Source organism: Tinamus guttatus, unplaced genomic scaffold (genome assembly GCF_059628265.1).
Source record: "Tinamus guttatus ecotype Peru unplaced genomic scaffold, ASM5962826v1 Tinamus_guttatus_pri_ptg000116l, whole genome shotgun sequence".
In the NCBI taxonomy this organism is placed as follows: domain Eukaryota; kingdom Metazoa; phylum Chordata; class Aves; order Tinamiformes; family Tinamidae; genus Tinamus; species Tinamus guttatus.
The window spans coordinates 991,572-1,006,726 of record NW_028288650.1 but is presented as its reverse complement, the minus strand read 5'-3'; positions in this window follow the sequence as shown (position 1 = coordinate 1,006,726).

The window sequence follows — 15,155 nt, the reverse complement described above, 5'->3', positions numbered from 1 at the left end:
TGCCAGGTTAGGGGAAGAGGCTGCCCATTTTTAAAATTCTTCTCTTTTATGTTCGTAATACCCTTTTGCTGTGTTGCTTTTGCGGCCTCTCCCGATGCCAGGCAGCTGGTTTGGGTTACTGTGGGCCTCATCCTGCAAAATGTGTGGTTTAGTTCAAGACAACTTGGGAGTGCTGGCTCTTCCCAGGAGCAGTTCCCAGAATTTTAAAGCTTGTTTTTTCCTCTTTTCCAACATACACAATAAGGCAACAAAGCGTGCAGGTCTGGATCTGGATGTTCCTTACCAGTAGCAACGAAGAGCCGTTAAGAGCAACAGGAGTAGCAAAGAGAGACAGAATGGCTAAAGAATTGGAGGGAAAGTCCTGGCGTTTTCAAAATCAGTGAGGATTGTGCCACCCTCCCCAGTGGGTTCAGCTGCTCCCCTGTTGCCCGAGCGAGCGGCCCCCGGGGATGCTCGTGGTACCGATGGGAGCGGATCGCCCGCGGCGGCATCGTCGGAACTCCGCGGCCGTGCAGACCCTGCAGCTCTGCTCCCCGCTACCCCAGGGGCCTCTCCCAGGTTTTCTCAGGTGGAAGTCTGGCCCTAGGGCTGGCTAGTGGCATTTTGGAGTTTCTCCCACCTGGATTCCCAGGAACGCGGCCCCCGAAGGCTGGGCTTGCAGCCCGAGGGTTCCTGCACATTGTGCAGTCCCCTCCTGTGTGGCGGGTTCTAGGGTTATAGAGTGATAGATGAAGACAGTAATTAACGAGTGACTTAACTGTCCCGTAACCCTCTCCCTTTCAGAGAAGAGATGCTATAGCAATAGAAGTGGAATCTCCTGCGTTGTTTACTTTGTTTATCAAGATTATATATAAAAAAATCAATATGTAATTTTTCTATTACATTTTAGCACTGCATCTTCCTAGCCCTTCAGAATCATATCCTATTGATTCTACCTTTAATGACTTTGAAATTTTCAGTGATTTGTTTGCGGAGAATACTGTGCCGGGTATAGATTTCCCGTGTTAGTTTAAACGCTGATGGTATACTTGGTGAATTAATGAAATAAAAATAGCTTTGTCAATAAGCCAAAGTGACGCCGCTTCCAACGTTTGTTCTGTAACCACTGCTTTCTGCAACTGCAGCCTACACAAAATGAGTTGGTGGGATTAAAGAATATATTCCTCTTTTATCCCATGTTTGAGTACTTGATCACAGAGGCATAGTTTAATCCAAACATCAATAGTACCTCATCAATTCAGTCAGATGCAGCTGTCAAAGTGGACTTTTGGTTTGTTTAGAGCTTTGCGATTTATCCTTTTTTAAGGTCATAGAATATTTTCTTTGATTTTTGATGCTGAAATGTTTCTTAATCTTCTAAACTTGAGAAACATCTGTTAAGATTTAATGGGGTGACTTTTGTCTTAAAATTGGAGTTCGTCTTGCAAATCTTTGGTTTTGAAAAATGGGAGAAAAGCACAAACATATATTCCTTAACAGTTATAAGCCCTGCTTGGTCAGCAAGCGATTAAACTAGTTAAAATGGAGCAGCAGGCAGTGCAGATGTATCTAAGCAGTGTTTCTGCAGACGGTGATTTCAATTTTGTTTTGTTCCACACTGGCATTAGCCATTTCCCCTTAACCACATCACTCAGCCGAGGATCGGAGTGGCAGATTTATGAGAGCTTTCAAATAATGAGACAGAAGTGATGTAACTCTGGGTAGCAGAAAGAGCAGGGAATCTAACCCGCAGCCTTGAGCTCCTGGGCTTGGAGCTCTCGGGGAGAACGTAGTACTTAATATGTTTGGAGGTAAATGGTGTCTAAAAATATATGCCCCTAAAAACATACAGACAGCTGTCACGTCTAATGCCTGAATATATTAGTCATTATCCTCATTAGCAGATGCAAAATCATCCCTGTTTTCATCATGTAAGCATTTCATATCAGGCAATTTGTAGTAATCTCTAATGGGGCCTATCCAACTACGGGGTTGGATTTCTGTGCTCCTGTGTGGTGTTTTGAAGCAGGATCAGGCCCAGATCCTGCCATCCTGCAGGATCCCGGTGCCCTGCTCCCCTTTCTTAGCTGCCAGGGCTTCGGAGCACCTTGGCTAGGAATCTCGCGTGTGGATTTTTCCTTTAAAGCGTGACATTTCCTCATCAGTATTTTTTGGTACCGGTTGCCACGCACCTGGATGAGAGGTCTTGCCTCCTGTCTTCCTCACTTGCATTTCAGCAGTAGCATTACCTGCACGAAAAGCCCAGGATGTGGCTTGCTGGATATAAACTCCCTTCTTTTTTTCTTTTTTCTCCAGCTTATACAGATGACCGTGTAGGACGGCTGCAGGGAAGGCGCTGGCACAACCTGTAAGTGCTGCGGAGCTGCCATTCAAAGGCACCGAGAGCGAAGTACAGTGTGAAAAGCAGGAGGCCCTGCCAAGTTTCTTGCCACTTCCTCCTCCTCCTTGACAAGGTTTTCAATTAGCAGCTTGTAGAGGCCCAGCCTGTGGTCCTGTTTTCATGCAGGATGCATAACTTAATTCCCTAGAAGAGCTGGGACTGCGGAGGAAAGGAAAAACACCCGTAGGTTTGTAATATTATACACTGGAAGAAAATAGGCAGTTTACTAACAGCGTGAGCGGGGAGGAGGGGAGAAGAGGCACATGGAAAAGGAAGTAACTGCATGTTGGGGCTTGACAGGCATAAAACCTCCCAGGATCTTATTTTGTGTAAAAACCCAAAGAGCTCAACCGTTTTTCCTCCTCGTGGTCCTTAGCAGAGCTCCGATTAGCACTAAACAGCGGGGTCCTGACGGAAAAGAGGGAGCGGGGGGCATGGCCGCGGGGCTCGGGCCCCAAAGCCGGTGCTGGAAGCGCGAGCGGCCATGTCGGCGCCGGCATCCTCAGAGCAGCAAGGCCCGTGGAAGCTGCCTTGACCTTCCTCCCGGAGCGCCCCTGGAGCGGGTGAGCTGCTCCACGCAGCGGGAGGCTGCGAGGAGCAGAGCGCCCCGTGCCACACGGGCTGCCGCGGCTCCGCTGCCAACCGCGGCCTGCGCGACGGAGCCGCCGGGGTGCCCCGGGGAGACCCGCCAGCGCGTCCCCAACCACCGTGCTGCCCAGGGCGGGATGCTGCACATTCCGCACATAAAAGGGAAAGTATCACGTTTTCCCCAAATTCTTCAGGAAATTACTCTCATATACAAGCCCCGAATTTGGCTGCCTTACAGAGACAGCGTGGCATTTGCATGCCATTACCAGGCTGTAAAAGTCTCCTGGCGACGGCCTTCCATACATTTGCAATCTTTCGGGATCCCGTGGGGGTCACCCCCGAGGTCAGGTTTGTTTAGTCTGTTCCGCAGCGGTGTAAAGTGCGCTTGAATGTGTACTCTGCTCAAATAATACACAGGCTGATTGATACTTAAACATGGCTAAGTGTTGTGTATATGTCGCAGTGTCTAACGGTCTGCGCAGAAGGGAACCAGGTATTTGCTAGCAAATTGTTCCCACAAACAACCTGATGGGGCTTGGAAAAGCAAGTCAAGGCAGGGAATGAAGTGGACCCTCAAAAAAAAGGTAAGAAAATCTTTGTCATTTCTTCCCTTATAAATAAATAAATAAATAAATTTTAATATATTTAAATACATTATATATTAAATATATTTATAAATTTATTTTTTATATATATTTAAAATATATTAAATATATATATTATATATAATTGTATATAGACTATATTTTTATATATATATATATATTTTGGAAATCCCTTCTGAGCTTTCTGTATTTTGAGTCCTTGCTGCTGTTTTCCTTCAGCTCCCTCCCCTGCAGTCACTGATGGCTGCGCAGCTCCAAACCATGCTCCTTTCCATGGTACCCTTCAAAGATGGCTTAATTAAAGGTAGATCCGCTCTTATGCGCTCCGTTTAATAAGCACTGTGCTGAGTGGCCTCAGAGAGGCCTGGCTGATATTTCAGCCCTTTGCAGCTCTTTCAAAAGGAATAATAAAAAGAGGAGGAGGTGGAAAAAAAAGAAAAAAAGTGAAGTCTTTTCCATCCCTATTATATCATGATTCAGAAGGCAAGAAATGTTACTCAACATAGGCTTGAGAGAATAAAGAGACAGTGGAGAAGAAGCTGATCCACAGGTGACTTTGCTTTATTTCTTTGTTTTTAAAAGACTGTAAAATGTAATCTGTTGCGAGGACTAGCTTTAGAGGGGTTTTGTAGTGCACCTCTTTGAGCAAAACTTTCCTGAGGACAATATAAATAAAAGGTGACATAAAATTATATGTCTAGCTCAGCACAAAGCTGATTAAGGCAAAAGCTCCTTATTGCCATTTTTATGGCTTCACCGATCAGTTATTAACTTCCCTCCTTTTTTAACTCTGTCATGCACACAGGCTCACATGAGCCTCCTTCTCTTTCATCCTTTGCTCACCCCCGAATCAATGACATGTCTTTGATGCAGTTGTTCGTTTTCCTCCTTCCTACATTAACGTATTTAATTATTTTGCTGTATTTAGCGAAGGGGTTGTTACTGGAAAGGGCAGAACCCGGGCTCCCTGCCGCGCTTTGGAGCTGCTCCCTCCGCGCGAGCCGAACCGGGAGGCAGCTGGGAGCATCCCTGGGCCGTGCACGAGGAGCCCTGTGCTCAGCCGCTATCCGCAGGGATAAAAGCCCTCCGGAGCAGCAGCTCCCTTCCTAGGGAAGGCTTTGGGTGCTGCCCTGCTGTGTGGATTCAGGGCCCCGGCATGGCTTGCTTGGATGGACAAGGTGACGCCTTAGCTCGGTGTTTGTGCTGTGCGTGTTCCTGATAGCGACGCTGCTTTCCAGACCAGCTCCCTTTCCTTCTTGTGGGCTGCATGGTGTCCTGTGCTGTAGGCGTGTTCCTAGGAAGAGGCTCTGACGGATGAGAAGGTTAGCGGAATCATGCTGTATGCTTGCCTCGAAAAATCACAGCACTGTGGTGTAAACACGTTCCCCAAGCGCACGCAGCGCCCCTGTGCCCGCCTCAGCGCTGGTCAGCATGGCAGCGCCCGCGCCGAGCGCTCTGCGCCTGCCTTGGCCTTTCTGCCCGTCTGTGCGTTGCTGCCCCAGCTCTTCAGAGCCCTTGTTGCTCCTGCAGGACACTTGGGTCAGGAGGGAACGGCTGCGTTTGGCTCCGAGATGACAAATTCTGCCTTTTCAGTAGCTCCCAAAACCCTCCTGTGACGAGAGACTGTGGGCGAGTCCCCTTGCCAAACTGTAATCACACAGAAAACGCCAAGTTGCGTTTACGGATTAAAATAACACAGACTATTTTATAATGTGGTCAGAGAGGGCAGAAGCTGCCGCGGGCTCGGGCTGCGATGCAGCTGCATAAGGGACCTGTGTGAGGTTTTTTGGCTGCGCTCGGGACGGGCTGCTTGGACATGTATGAGGTCATTGTACCAAGCAAATCGCAGCAAAAAGCTGCCTTGTATTTATGTTGGCTAAAGGTTTAACCCAGTATGCGTGGCAGCCTTGATTTATTGCTACTTGGACTTTGTTTAGTCACTAAAGGGGTTTATTTATGTTGGTAAACTCACGTAGTGGCTAACAGTGACCACATAGCTCAGGAGATGGCAAGATTCATTATAGCTAAATCACTTTGTTGCCAAGGACCCTTAATTAAGAGGGGGGAAAAATTGAATCCCTGGACATTCAGTGAAGAATAGGGCGGGAAAAGAGCCTGATTAATTGACATATCAGTTGCTTTCAGTAGAAAAGTAGATTTCAGTATCCTGCTATGGCAAAGCAAGAATGAAAATAAAACTCGAGCCTTGTCTAAACCGCTGAATTAATTGAGGGCATATTAAAAAGTTTTATAGATTCTCTATAAAGTAAAATAAATAGCTAGAAAGCTACATTCTTTATGCAAACATTTTTCATTACAGTACGTGCCGGTCCCTTAGTGAGAACTCATTAACTTTTTAAAAATTACCTTTAATGGGCTACTCATTATCATCACCATCAAATGCTTCACTTGTCCGACATTCTAGTGTTTAATGCAGATTAAAGCCAAAATTACCCTCTGGATACAGGACATATTCAACTGCCCAGGAAAAAAAAAATCATTCGGCAAAGTCATGGTTTAAACAGTGAATATTAGGAATGTTGAAAGCAGCCTTTCTAGGAGCTTAGAAATGTGGCTCTGTGGTAGCTGTGGTTTTAAGCAATTACACAAAAATGAAAAGGTTCCTCGTTTTAAAGTTCCTCTTTGAACAGATATTTGTTTAGACATAATTGCAAAACAGGCACTCCAAAACCTGCTCTCCAGGGCTTGGGTGTATCCTGCTTTGCCTGCTCAGTTAAGACACTTGGACAAGACATTTCTTCCTTTGCCTCGAGTAAAACTTGTGGGTAATGAGAGATTTGCCTCCTCGAGGAGCAGGAACCTTTGTATGAAAGCTGGTTTAGCAGATAACATCCACAGATTCAGATTTTCAGCCTAAATTGGCTAACGAGCCCTCATTTTGGCCCACTCACAGCTCCTTTTTTTTTAAACTCCCCTCAGCTGAAAAGAGTTTCCAGATTTCCCTTCTGGCACTTGGCTTCTGGTATGGGAAGCAGCTGAGGAAGGGTGAGAAGCTGCAGACATCCCTGTAGAAAATAGAAGCAGGGTGATAGAGCTGGAGTGACCCTGGATACTCCTCGGGACGGCTGCAGGTAAGATTCGTAGGCTGAAAGGACTGAAAACTTGCCCGACTGTGTTTGACATATACATGTCCTCCTTACTGTTTGTATACTTAAGCCTATGTGTTGCAGAACTGCATATATCTAGGTTCATGCCATCCTGTTTCAGGCTGTCTCTAAAAATGAGCCAAATGAATGTTCTTCCATGGGTTCTGGAATGTTCTTCCACCCAAGAGCAAATGAATGTCCTGTCCATTGCAGGAAAGCCCCAGGAGGATGTACCCTATGTATAGCTCTGTGGTGGCAATAGGAATGGAGATGAATGCATCTTTTTGAATTAAAAACAACATTACAAAGTGCTTGTTTTCTCGTGATGTGGGATGTGCACTGCACTCCTGCTGAGCCCAGGCTGTCGGGATAGTGCTGCTTCAGTCCAACATAGCCAAAGCTGCAGCAGGGTAATTAAAGCTGAACAGAACTTTGTGCTTGTGTGAAGGTGCAGGGGGTGTTTTGCCTTGCTGCCCTCTAAAATGCCTCCCGGTTCTGTGGAAGTTGCCCTCTGGGCTGGCTTGGAGCCGCACAATCCAAGGGTCTGGCTGCCTTGCAGCGAATAGTCCAACTGGCTGCGTGTAGCTAGCAGGCTGCCAAGTCTGGGCGAGGAAGACTAGGGTAGAAACGAGGAAGGGGAGGTGGACCTCGCTCCGCACAGTGCATCTGCAGGGCCCAAGACGCTCCCAGTTTGTCCTCTCCTCAAAATACCTGTGGGAAGGGCTCTCCCTTCTAGCAGGTGCGGGGAGGTTCTCAACTCTGATTTCCAAGAAGCAAAAGGAGGCAGCGGGAGCAGGCGCTGTGGAAGGCCATGTCTGAAGGCAGTCAGGTCCTCACTGCCCCGAGAGGAGGTGAAGGAGCATCGTGAAGCGCTCGGCGTGCTGTAGGTCACCATGGGAGAGCTCCTGCGGGGCGGTGCGAGTCTAAGCAGCATTTACTTTGCAGGCGGTCGTGGGCTCGATCTGTAAATTGCTTTGTATTGTTCAATATGTTGGAGAGAGGAACTATTCTCATTACTGGGTTCATTAGCTGGGATCGCTAAATACGTGTGGCCTCCTACAGGGCTCTGCTCCTTGGTCTCCTGGGCTTTGCTGTGGTGTGGGGATGAGGCTGTACTGTTGAACAGAGATAAGAGCAACATCTTTCCAGCAAGATGGTCTTGCTAGAAACCATACGTGTGGAGTTCATCTTGGCCATTGCTGGGCTTGGGTTTTGGGATTTCCTTTATGTTTCTCTACCAGAAGAGAGGTTTGTTATGGAGAAGGGAGCTTTGCAGAAGGCTTCTGCCTCCTAGTAGGACATTTATATGTGTGGCTCGTTCGGATATCGGGATGGGGTTTCTCCAAGTAGCAATCCCATGCCTTTTGCTCAGAAGGGGATGTGTTCCAATTCCTTTCATTTTGATAGCAGACTTTAACACAGTATTCCAGAGCTCCCTATTACCTCCATGCCTTCCTTACCTGCTTCCCATCCAACCAAGTAGGCTGTTTTCATTGCTGCTTTCTGCATGCCATTCCCAAGCTCCCTTGCAGGCAAAAATCCCTCAGTAACAATGAATTTGCCCCCCAATATTCACCATTATTCTGTTGTCGTTTGGGAAACATACCGCAGTGTCCCACAGAGCTGTATTTTCTCTAACAAGGCTTTCTCCCTAGGGTAAATTTTATCCATATAACTTAATGATGGACCCAGAAGAAGAGAAGCACTACTGATCAGTTTAGCTGAGTTGAAACTCATATGAAACCAGTAACTAGCAAAGTGGTCATCAGCTTAGCTGAAAATGCAGGTACAAGATGAGGAGGAATAAGCCAGGAAAGGAATCGTGGACTGCATTGCTGTTCTGGAGTGTTCAGGGAAACGGTGCCCGTTAAACCCTTGCTCCTTAATGTGTTAAGTGGGGTTGGGTAGGAAATGGCAAATGTTTTCAGGCAAATCTCTCATGAAAATGGAGACCTGTGGAAGGGGGAAGTAACCAAACAGCAAACAGGTTAGGGCCTGTTAAAGAGTGCCTTTATTAACAGCATTTATCTTGAATGAGGAAAAAAATGAGTTTAGCAGCTCTGAACATACCCTCTGCCTTGAAACAAAAATTCAGCTTGGAGAGGGAAAAATAATCCTAGGCAAGACGTGACGGAGAGGGGCACATCTGGACGGAACGTTCTGGTGTTGGTGAGGCAGCGTTTCCCCGTGGCCGGTCGGCTCCTGCCCCACGGACACCAGGCTCTGGGACGGAGCGAGGAGACGGGTGTGCTCAGCCCTCGGAATTACATTAAATCCATGCTGGAGCCTCAGGTGTTACCGTTCCGGGCTTCAGAGTGTTTTACGGCCTGGTAGGAAACCCTCATGCCCAAATAAAATACAGAGCAATTAAGATACGGGCGACGCAAAGCTCTCACTGTGTGAGAGCATGGAGCCCCGCTGGGGATACGAGGAGGCCTTGCAGAGTTAGGCCTTTCTGGGACTCGTTTTTCAGTGCATGAGCGCAACCCCAGATGAATTATGTGGTTGAAGTGCAGGGGATTGGTCCATTGATTTGCTCTTCGCTTTTGAGGTTTATGGAGGGTCAGATTACATTTCTTAAGTTTGCATAGTGGCCTGTGTGTGTGTGGCTTTTTTTTTTTTTTTTTTTTCTTTTTTTTTTATCCAATGGAAGCGCTATTGGTGTCGTTCCCCCACGATGGTTTTTCTGTTCCTTTTTTCCATCATGCTGTGTCTGCCTGAGCCGCTGCGGTGCTGGACGCTGGGCTCTTTCCTGGGCTTGGCTCCACGAGGATTCCGTGTCCCCACGGTGCTTCCCGTCCGCATTGCTGCGGTGCCTCCCGGGAACGGTGAATATGTTTTGTAAGTGTAGGGAAGGCAACAGTCACCCATAGCTGAGTGATGGCTAAAATCCTGGCCAAAACAGGAATGGGAGCTGCTAGTCCCTTTTTCTGCTTGTACTCAGAGCTACCTCATGGTGCCATCGTGGCAGACACCCTAAAGGTCCCTTGGGGCCAGAGGAGCCCTTCTCCTAGGGCGTTTTGAGGAGCTGCTGTTAAGGTGGCTCACGGTGGTGCTGGCGGAGGAGAGTCGCAGAAGCTGCTGGCCCAGGGTTCCCAGAGGAGTTCTGCAGGCTGCCTAGTCCTGCTTGGGCAGAGCTTGGGCATCTGCTTTTAAAGCTGGCTCAGGTAGCTCTACCTGCATTGCAGCCAGGAGCAGCTGGAGTTACTGTGTGTGCAGGCAGAGCTCTGGCTGGAGAAGGTCTGGTGAAACCTCCCGGCTTCTTCCCCAGCCTTCGTTTGTCCCCTTGCAAAGTGCCACTGCCAGGGGGTGCAGGAGGTGCCACCCTGGTGTCCCCAGGCTGGTCTTGGAGGGAAGCACCGTTGCAGGGAGCCCCCCTGGGGTTGCTGGAGCTGCCCAAGTCAGGCCTCCGGGTTAGGCCTTTCCATGCCAGCTACCACTAATCCTGGGATTCTCTGTTCTTCCAAAGCCAAGTGCTAATGGCATTAACGAGAGGAGCAAACAGAGCTCAGAACTAGTCCCCAGCCTCGTTTCCTTCCAGCTGGGTATGTATCTGGTGCTGTACAGGCCAGCTGAGCAACACTTGAAAAGCAGACAAATGTGATTTTTATCCAGCTTGTGCATTCCCTGCCTGCTGCATCCATGCTGCTCTTGGAAACGAAGGCTCTGTAATTACCTAACAATTATTTTGTCAGCTTGCAGCAGAGCATGAAATTCGAATGGAGGAGGGAGCGAACCTGTGTTTAAGCTCTGGTGTGGTGGCATTTATTTATCCCCCATGCTGGTTTGGGGGCAGGCAATGAGCTAGTGTGCGGTTAAGCTGAAAGGCCCAGAATTGTTCCTCGCTGATTAGGTTACAGCTTTTTCCCTTCTGACTTGCATAGCTTGAGAGATGTCTTAGAAAGTGCAGCACTTTGCACAAAACATGAGAAGTGACTTTCAGCTGGCAGGTTCTTGTGGGTCCTGATGTGGTATCAATGCACTCGAAGAGTTTCTAAAACAACTGCTGTTGCAGTCAATTCACCTCTGTTAACACTTTGGCATTTTGAGGTATGAGCTTTCTGCCTTGAGTAGGTAATGTGGGATTTGAGACCAGAAAGCAACATATTTTGGGTTGCTAAGTGGTTAGCATTTCGAAGTCAGCTGCAGATGGAGATTTACCTTGGCAGAAACACGCGGGAGAATGGGCCAGGCTCCCGAATGCGACGGGGCCGCCCGTTGCAGGGGGGTCACCGTTCTGGTAGGGACACTCACATGGTGCTGCTGGGCTCTACGTGTGCCTTGAGCGGCCGAGGAGCCGCCCGGGAGGGACGGAGCGGCCCTCGGGAACGCAGACCTCCTTGTTTCCGCACGGGGTGGCGAGTGCTGCGCTCCACCAGCGCTCTGTGTCCTGTTGCTTAGGGCTGCAACAGGATTCTTGAGCGTTCTCCAGTGGTCCCCAGGTTGTATGCCTTAATCTTTTACATTGCTGTAAATACTGTGCACATTTGCAAAGCTTTCTGAAGAATTCCTAAGAGAGATGGTGAAAACTGTAAGTTCACGGGCTGAAAAAAGTCACTTAGTTCTGTCCTGAGAACAGGGATATGTTGGCCCACATCAGGGACCTACTGCAGCACTTGAAAGAGAAATTCCATGCGGTGCCAAGGGAGCTGGAGCCACCAAGCAGGCAGTTTGCTGTGGCTGGGACGTGGCAGTGGTGAACCTGCCCTGCTACCCCACGTGTTCATAGTGCAGCAAACCTCTGCTGCTGCGTTCCTGTGACCGCTCAAAATGCTCTGCAGGGACAAGTTCTGGTGCGTGCTTGGTGTTGAGCTACTCATTCTCACCCTTTGTAATGTTTCCATAGTCTCTTACTTTTTCAAGAAGCCGTAATGTTTCTTTATAGTTCTAGTAACAGAAGAGGCATTGGAAAAAATCACTTAAAACCAGTAAGAGTAAGGGAACAGAAGCAATTATCCCAGGATAGCCTATTTCAAATGGAGAAGAACAAAAACCCAACCAACAAACAAACGTCGTGGTGTCCTTTGCTCTTGGAATCACGGAATTGCGAGGTGGCAGGGTGGGATAGGACCTGAAGATGCAGTGTAAGCCCCTGCTCCAGGTAGGGTTACCTGCAGTGGGTTGCTTGGGGCTGTGTATAGTCAGAGCTCGAGTACCTCCACGCATGGAGAATCCACAGCTGCTCCGGGCAGCCTGTGCCAGCGCTCAGCCACCCTCTCAGACACGTTGTTGTGTTTAAATGGACAATTATCTGTTTTGAATTGTGCCTTTTGTCCCCTGCCATGTCCCTGAGCACCCTACGAAGTGGAGGGCTCTGTCCCCTGAGTGACCATGGCCTCCTGTGCTGCTCCTTGCCCCACCGAGGGAATTGCGATGAACCTGGTGCCACCTGCGGTGGAAACCATGGGGAACAGTGGAGAAGCCACGATGAGGAACAGAACTGTCTGACTGTTGCTTCTTTTTCTCACAATTCCAACTGCAGTTTGTGTTAATTGGCAATAGCTTAAATTAAGTAGAAGTTCCCCCTTGCTGCAACAGTAATGGATTGAGAATGCAGTGCTGGGCCCTGCTCCTGCAGTTGGGCTCTCTGATGCTGTGTGGTGGTGCCATGCTGTGCGGCTACCTCTGGGGCAGGGGAATGTGCAATTTGGGCCATCGTGATGTTAACCCTGATGATTTAGCCCACAGGGGCAAAGAGTGGGGTTTGTAATCGATATATATATATTCAGACCTTCCTGTCCTTGCTGCTTGTGTGCTTTGCAGGAGCAAGGTGTGAAGTTTGTGGTAAGCCTGTATTCAGGTTGTTATAATATTAACCCCTCTAGTCTCATGCGTGGAGATAAGAGGTAAAGTTTGTGAAGAGTATATATTTCAGGCTGTGGTAATGTTAGTTATCTGATAATCTAGTCCCCAGGGGCAAGAAATGGAGCAATGTGTTCTTTGGGCAGAGGGGGTTTCAGTGAGCGCGTGGACGCACTGTCACAGCCTTATCCCAGGCAATTTGGTGCACAGCAGCAAGAGGTGGAGTTTGTAATGCGTAAATATTTATACATGTATTGCAACCATGATGCTAACCCCGTGCTCTGCTTTCTGGGGACAAGGAGTGAAATTTTAGTAAGAATATGTATTCACTGTTGTTGTTTTAATCCCTGCTGTTTGATCCGCCGGGAGGAGGAGCGGGGTTTCTCACTGGTGTGTATTAAGATTGTGATGTTGACAGTAGGGTTTACACTGTGTTTATGTTGAGGCAGTTCGTAAATAAGGGTCTTGCAGAAGTGAGGGATGGAATGCGCTGGACGTAAGCTGCAGGGTTTACTGCATTCACGTATGGCACCCAAATAGCCTGTGCGTGGGCACCCAGCCAGCTCATGCAGGGGCACCCCGTTAACCCGTGCCCGAATAACTCCGTATTCCCTCTTTATTCATTCCTGGTGCCCGATGAACTCGGCCACACGAGCACGGCGGGGTAGCACCCAACTGCTCCTCGGGCCCTCGCGTCGCGCGTGGGGGCGCAGGGGGCCCTCGCGTCGCGTTGCGCGTGGGGGCGCAGGGGGCCCTCGCGTCGCGCGTGGGCACCGGCGCGTCTCGTGTGCCGCCCCACGGCTTCGTGTGGGGCAGTGCCAGAGCGCGCCCGAGCGCCCTTCCCGCGGGGCCCCTTCCACTTCCCCGGGCTTCTCCGTGTCCCTGCTCCTCGAGGGAGCCCCTCTCCTCTCAGTAACGGGTCTGTGCTCAGGCTGCTGTGAATGTGGAACGCGCTGCCCTGCGGGGCAAGGGGTGATGCTGGTGCAGAGCGCGCGGGTCCGGGCTGCGGTAACGCTGACCCTGCTAATCCAGCCCATGGGGACAGGGAGTCTGGAATGGCTGGAGGTTTGGGCTGTGGCAGCGGTGACCCCCATCCTCTTGTTCCAGCCCCTCCCAGGCTGGAGGGGATTTTGGGGAATGTGTCTGCGCTTTGCTACCCTTTTAATCCCTGGTGTCCGCTCTGCTGGGAGGAAGAGTGGAGTTTGTAGCGGGTGTGTATTAAAATTGTGATGATGTGATGTTGAAAGTACAGTTTACAATGCATTTATGCTCTTAAATCGTACGTTTTTAAATAAGTAACTTCATGGAGTTGAGGGGTGGAATGCGCTGGGTATAAACTGCAGGGTCTACTGCATTCATCATCAGCATCCAGTTAGGTCCTGCTTGATTGCTCGATTAGTGCAGGCCTGAGCATCCGATTAGTTCAAGCGTGAGCCTCCAATTCGTGCGTGAGCTCTGCTGTTCTGCACTTCCCTGCCTCACTAATACAGGCATGAGTGCCTGACTTGCTGCAGGGCGCCCTGCTAACTCGATAAGGATTCAGAAAAGCACCGTTTCCAGGAAGGCCAGAGCTCAGCAGTGACACAGGGAACCCTCTAGCCAAATTCATATGGGCTAGAAACAGGCCTTTGGTTCAGGCTGAAAAGCAATTAACCCCAACTGTTATTCTACACCTGGGTATAATTAGTACAGCTTGAACTTGGATACTCTTCTAGGGTCTAGAAAGCAGCTGTGTGGGACTTTGGTTTTCTCCAATCAGAGCTTTAGCTAATCCAGCCTTTCTGTTGCCATATGGGTTTTTTGTTTTGTGTTATGCGCTAATCATTAAAATGTAGTTTCCCATCACAAAGCTTCCTCAGCCAGGATGAAATGTCTGTGCTTATTGCTCATGGAAACGGAGACATTTTAAAAGAAAGAGCCAAGTTAAACCCCCAAATTCAAGAGTACAGGGTAGTTCACAGTCTGTGTCAGTGGGAAGCAACCCTGCTATATTTGTACCTCCAGTGGGTGCTGTAAAAGGCTGTACATAAGCAGTTCTCAGAAATGATCTTCCAGAACACAAAATGATATTTGTTAGTGAAGGACTGAAGTAGGAGAAAACCTGTTATTAAAAATGCTTTGTATTATTACTTGCTGTTTCCCTTTTGCTTCTAATCCCTTGTGAGTGGCAGTCCTGCTATTTAATTTCTGATTTTGGGGAGGATAGGTCAGCTGGCTTCCAGTGCCGGCTGAGGAGCTAATGTCCAGCCAGGAGAAGAGCCAGTGTCAGAGCAGTGAAGCTGTCCTTGGAGCAATAAAAGCTGCCAGCAGCGCTGTCCCCTAGGCCGGCAGGTGCTTTCCCAGGGAGCCTGTGATTCTTCTGTCTTCGCTTCTAACCCCATGGCTTGATGCTTCTAAACTGGCTTTTCGCAGCTCCCTCGTGTCCTTCTGGAAGCTCGAACTAATATCCGAAAGCTGCTTGTGATGGGAGCGTGAGGTGCTGAGCTCTGCACGGGCTCACACGACCTTGGCAAGCCAGCCTTTCTAGGAACGGGGCAAAGCCTTGCTGTGTTTTATATATGTGTGTGTGTGTGCATATATATATATATGGCTACGGTGCAGCTTGTCACTCTACAAGCTGCTGATCTAAAAGGGAAAGCAAGCAGCTGTGTTTATAACTTCCCTGAAAAATGA